Source organism: Cavia porcellus, unplaced genomic scaffold, assembly GCF_034190915.1.
Source record: "Cavia porcellus strain 051 isolate PalLab524CR breed Dunkin Hartley unplaced genomic scaffold, mCavPor4.1 scaffold_22, whole genome shotgun sequence".
Classification (NCBI taxonomy): Eukaryota; Metazoa; Chordata; class Mammalia; order Rodentia; family Caviidae; genus Cavia; species Cavia porcellus.
The window spans coordinates 46,584,158-46,590,412 of record NW_026947505.1 but is presented as its reverse complement, the minus strand read 5'-3'; the positions used below and the strand labels follow the sequence as shown (position 1 = coordinate 46,590,412).

Below are 6,255 nucleotides of genomic sequence, written 5' to 3'. Positions count from 1 at the left end.
GTAACAAAGGCAGGGCAGGAGGCATCACAATTCCTAACTTGAAGTTATACTACAAAACTACTGTGAGAAAATCATCATACTACTAGAATAAAAACAATGGAATAGATTAGAAGATACAACCACAACTACAAAGATACTCAGCCGCATTATCTTTGACAAAGGGGCCAAACATGTTCACTGAAAGAAAGCCTCTTCCAGTGAACATGTTTAGTAATTAGTGCTGGAAAAAATGATCATCCATTTACTGAAAAACAGGACTACAACCATGTCTATCTCCATGCACTAAACTAAAGTCAAAATGGGGAAAAAATCTAAATTGTAAATAAAAACACTAAATCTCTGGCCCTGAATCAAGGCCCGCAGCTTTCTGACGCTGTTGGTTTCAAGCGGGAGCCTAAGGAAGATGTCTTTGTATGGTCTTTTGGCCATTTCAGAATTTGGGCAGTGAAGTGGTGAATTCATTAGAAAGAAACAGCTTGAAGCCACCCCCACCCTATGAGCAGCTGTGAGCATGGCAGGCTGCGGCAGCCAAGGATAGGAACCACCAGCAATTACTGGGACCCGCACCATTCTAGGACCCGGCGCTTGGAAACCAAGCAACCCCTGCCCCTCAGTGAGCAGCTGTGACTGTGGCAGGATCCAGCAGCCCAGGATGGGAGCCACTTGCATTTATTGGGACCTGCACCATGCTGGGACGTGGAGCACCAGAAAACCAAGCAACTCCTCCCCCCTGCCTGTTTTGTTTTGCTAAACTTCAATATACGTGAAAGTATAGACAGCTATTTTGAAGGCAACAAGAGACTCTACGACAGCCATTAGTGACTTCCTTGTTGTCTGGTTTTGAAGACCTAAAATGCCTTCCTCATTCTGTTTGGATCAGTTTTTATACTATGTCATTTTGTATGAATTCTCTGTATGCGAAGACATGGACAAGTATTTGGAAGAAAAAAGAGACAATATGATAGATAGTGAAGATCTCAGGTCATCTAGCTTTGAAATTTATATCTCTTACACTACTTTCTTATGTCCTAGTTTGTTCTGTTTTGTTGTGTTCAATTTTACCCCTTTAAAATAAAAGAAAAAAAAAAAAAGAAACACTACATCTGGTGGAAGACAAAGTAGGGGTAGGCAGAAAATTCATGAACAAAAATTAAACTGCATGGGAAATTCTTCTCAGAATCAACAACTGAGATCTCATGTTATTGAAAAGTTTTTGCATGTCAAAAAAATCTCCAACAGAGTGAAAAGAAAACCAATGAATTGGAAACAAAACTTAGTCAACAATACTCAGATAAAGGACTTTTATCTGCAACATATAAAGAGTTTTGAAAAATAAAATCCTTCAATCCAAAATAGGCATCTGAGATGAATACACAGTTCTCATATGAAGAAATACAGATGGCAAGTAAATACATGAAAAAATGTTCAGCATCATTCATCACTAGAGAAATGCAAATTAAAACAATGTTGAGATTCCATTTCACTCCAAAAGAAAAGAAAACCACCAATAACAAGATCAAGAAAGCTACCAATAAAAATGCTGGAGAGGCTGCAGGGAAAAAAGGAATTCTGCATTGTTGGTGGCAGTGCAGACTGGTGCAACCACTGTGGCAATCTGTCTGGAGATTCCTCAAAAAACTGGGATTGGAAGTCTTATTTGAACCAGCTATTGCACTTCTGGGTGTATTCCCAGAAGAACTGAAAACATCATACCAGAGTGATACATGTGCACCCATGTTTATAGTAGCACAATTTGTAATAACCAAATCTTGGAAACAATCTAAATGCCTATCAACTGAGGAATGAATAAAAAATAAGTTGTATTTTCTTTATTTATTTATTTTAAAGAGAATAACACAAAAGAGGACAGAACAAAACAAATCAGAATTGAACAATGTAAACAACACAGCACTTCACGAGACAACCAGATATGAACAGTAACTACCATAATGTCTCTTTGAAGTAGTTGAGCATATCTTCACACCCAATAATATCAAACAAAATAGAATAGTATAGCACCATTCATGGGAATGAAAGTATTACAGACATTCAAAACCAAATAACAGAAAATGAACAATGGCTTCTATAACATTTCATTTTCCATAAAAAATTTGTACTATCACACATATTAAAATCCAACAAGACACCACATAATAGAACCAGTGGAAAAAGAAGAACAAACACGTGGTAGGACTTCAAAGCAAGATGATATTAAATCAGCAATGGCTATCAAAATGTCTTGTTTTCTTCAAAGTAGCTGTTCATACTATCAAACATAATAAAATCAAACAAAACAGAATAAAACCATTCCAACAAATGAATGAAAACATTATAAGGCTTCAAAGCAATATAATAGGGAACCATGATTACCTTAAAATCTTATGTACTCTTACCATTTCTTACACTAGGGAGATGATACAGTATTTATACATGTGAGTTTGGTTTACTTAGCTTATGAGTATGGTCTCATGTTGCATCCATTTATTTATAAATATCTCAATGCAATCATTCTTTATAGCTGAGTAGTACTCCATTGTATAAAAATACCACAACTTTTTTATCCATTCCTAAGTTGATGCTGTTTCCAAGATCTGGCTATTACAAATTGTGCTGCTATAAACATGGGTGCACATATATCACTGTGGTATGATGCTTTCAGTTCTTCTGGGAATATGCCTAGAAGTGGTATACCTGGGTCAAATGGGGCTTCCAGTCCCAGCTTTCTGAGAAATCTCCGGACTGACCTCCACAGTGGTTGCACTAGTCTACATTCCCACCAACAGTGCAGGAGAGTTCCTTTTTCCCACAGCCTCTCCAGCATTTGTTATTGGTAGTTTTCTTGATCTTGGCCATTCTTTCAGGAGTGAGACGGAGTCTCAATGTGATTTTAATTTGCGTAATGATGATGAACATTTTTTCATGTATCTATTTGCCATTTGTATTTCTTCATCTGAGAACTGTGTATTCATCTCAGATGCCCATTTTTGGATTGGATCTTTGAATTTTGGGGGTCTGATTTTTTTAATTCTTTATATGTTTTAGACAGAAGTCTTTTGTCTGAGGGAGAGTTCACTAATATTTTTTCCCAGTTTGTGGGTTTTCTTTTCATTATTCTGGAGATTTCTTTTGATGTGCAGAAACTTTTTAATAAGACGTGATCCCAGTTATTGATTCTAGGAAGTATTTCATGTGTGCTTTGATTCTTGCTCATGAATTCTCTAGCTACCCCTATGTCATCAAGATTTTTACCTACTTTGTCTTCCAATAGATATAGTGTTTCTGTTTTAACATTAGGATCTTTGATCCATTTAGACTTTAGTTTAGTACATGGTGATAGGCATGGGTCTAGTTTTAATTTTTGGCATATGGAGAGCCAATTTTTCCAGCATCATTTATTAAAGAGACTACTGTTTTTTCCAGTGAATGTGTTTGGCTCCTTTATCAAAGATAAGGTGCATGAGTGGTGTGTTTGTGGTTGTAATTATATCTTCTAATCCATTCCATTGATCTCCATGTCTGTTTTTATTCCAGTACCATGTTGATTTTATTACAGTAGCTTTGTAGTATAATTTCAAGTCAGTGATTGTGATGCCTCCTGCCTTGCCTTTGCTACTTAGAATTTCTTTTGCTATTCTAGGTCTCTTCTGGCTCCAGATAAATTTTAGGAGTGACTTCTCTAGATCTATGAGGTATGCTAGTGGTATTTTGATTGGGATTGTATTAAATCTATATAACAATTTTGGGAGAATGGCCATTTTCATGGTATTTATTCTTCCTATCCTTGAACAAGGTATGTATCTCTATTTTCTGAGGTCTTCTTCTATTTCATTTTGCAAGGTGTTATAATTTTCCCTGAATAGATCTTTTACTTCTTTCCTTAGATTAATTCCTGAGTATTTCATTTTTTGGATGCTATTGTGAAGGATGTGGCTTCTCTTACTTTTCTCTGAGTGATTTTGTTGTTAGTGTCTAGGAATGCTATTGATTTTTGAGCATTAACTTTGCATCCAGCTACATTTACTGATTTTATTTAGTATATATAGGAGTCTTTCAATGGAGTTTTGGGGGTCTTCTATGTAGAGTATCGTGTCATCTGCAAATAATGATAATTTAACTTTCTCTTTTTCCATCCTTACTTCTTTTATTTCTCTCTCTTGTCTAATTGCTCTGGCTAGTATTTCCAGTACTATGTTGAATAGAAGCAGTGATAAAGGACATCCTTGTCTTGGGCCTGATTTTAAGGGAGGGGCTTTCAGTTTTTGGCCATTTAATATGAGGCTTGCTGTTAGTTTGCCATAAATAGCCTTTATCATATGGAGGTAAAGACCATCTATTCCAATTATCTGTAAGGTTCTTATCATGATTGAGTGTTGGACCTTATCAAAAGCTTTTTCTGCATCTATAGAAATGATCATGTGATTCTTATTTTTGGCTCTATTGATATGGTTAGTTACTTGATTTATGTATGTTGAACCATCCTTGCATGACTGGGATGAATCCCACTTGGTCATGGAGTATAATCTTCTTGATGATTTGCTGCATCCTGTTTGCCAATGTTTTATTGAGAATTTATGCATCTATGTTCATTAGAAAGATTGGCCGGTAGTTCTCTTTTTTAGTTGAGTCTTTCTCAGGTTTTGGTATTAGAGTAATATTTGCTTCCAGGAATGACTTAGGAAGAATTGCTTCCCTTTTGATTTCATTGAAGAGTTTGAGGAGTGTCAGCATTAAGTTTTCTTGGTATTTCTTGTAGAATTCCGCAGTGATTCCATCTTGGCCTGGGCTCTTCTTTGTTGGTAAGGACTTAATTACATTTTCAGTTTCATTGATTGAAATTGGATTATTTAGCCACTTTACATCTTCTTGACCCAGCTTTGATAGCTCATGTATTTCCAGGAATCTGTCCATTTCTTCTGTGTTATCGAACCTACGAGAGGAGAGGTTTTTTAAATAGGTATTGATGATCTTCTGTATTCCCAGAGGGTGTGCAGTGATTTCACCCTTTTCATTCTTTATTGCATGAATTTGAGTTTTTTCTTCCCTTTTTTAAGTAAAGTTGCCTAGGGGCTTACAAAGTTTATTGTTCTTTCAAAGAACTAACTCTTTGATTCATTCATTTTTTGTATTGCATTCTTAGTCTCTAATGCATTGATTTCTGCTCTGATATTTATAATTTCCAACCTTCTTTTGGCTTTGGGCTTGACTTGCTCTTCTTTTTCTTAATGTTTGAGGTGTAGCATCAGGTTCTTTATTTGTGTTCATTCTGTTTTCCTGATGTGGGAATTAAGTACGATAAATTTTCCTCTGAAGACTGCTTTCATTGCATCCCACAGATTCTGCTAATTTGCATTTGTACTTTTATTTGCTTGTAGATATTGTTTAATTTCTTCTTTAATTTCCTCTGTGACCCACTGATTGCTCAAGTTTGTTACTCAATTGTCATGTGTTTGTGGGTTTTTGGCCGTGTCTTTTATCACTAGTTTCTAGTTGCATGGCGCTATGATCCAATAACATGCATGGGATAATTTCAGTTATTTGGCCTTTACTTAACTATGTTCCATGGGCTAGTATATGGTCTATGTTAGAGACCGTTCCATGTACTGCTGAGAAGCATGTATATTCTGATATTGTGACATGGAACACTCTGTATATGTCTATCAAGTCCATTTGTTCACAGGTGTGATTCAGTTCTGTTATTTCATTGCTGATTTTCTGTCTCTTTGATCTGTCCCTTTGGGTCCATGGTGTGTTAAGGTCACCTGTTATAAGTGGGTTATTGCTTATTTGATTTTTGATTTCTGTTAATATTTGTTTTGTATAGTTTGGTGCTCTAGAATTTGGTGCATATATGTTTAAGATTGTTATCTCTTCCTCCTGAAATTTTCCCCTGACTAGAATGTAGTGACCTTCTTTATATCTTTGGATCATTCTTGGTTTGAAGTTCACATTGTCTACAAACAGAATAGCTACCCCTGTTTTTTTGGTGGTGTTCTGTTGCATGAATAATTGTTTTCCATCCTTTGACTTTCAGTCTATGAGTTTCCTTTTGGGTTAGGTGGGTTTCTTGTAGACAGCATATGGTTGGATGTTGTTTCTTGATCCATTCTGCCAGTCTGTTTCTTTTAATTGGTGAATTGTGGCCATTTACATTAATGGTTATAACTGTTATGTATTGGTTTTTTTAAACATGTTATCTTTCTGCTATTGCATCTTTACCTTTCCATTCTATTTAATTATCTGTCTTGCTTAGTGGTT

The 6,255-nt window shown here is 35.8% G+C and overlaps 1 non-coding gene across 1 annotated transcript; it reads left to right on the top strand.

The window, feature by feature from the left end:
- The first annotated feature begins 339 nt into the window (after positions 1 to 339).
- Positions 340 to 477, top strand: LOC111758304 (small nucleolar RNA SNORA2/SNORA34 family). The gene has a single exon (XR_002792500.2). It is a non-coding gene; the product is annotated as a small nucleolar RNA SNORA2/SNORA34 family (small nucleolar RNA).
- Positions 478 to 6,255: the final 5,778 nt, after the last annotated feature.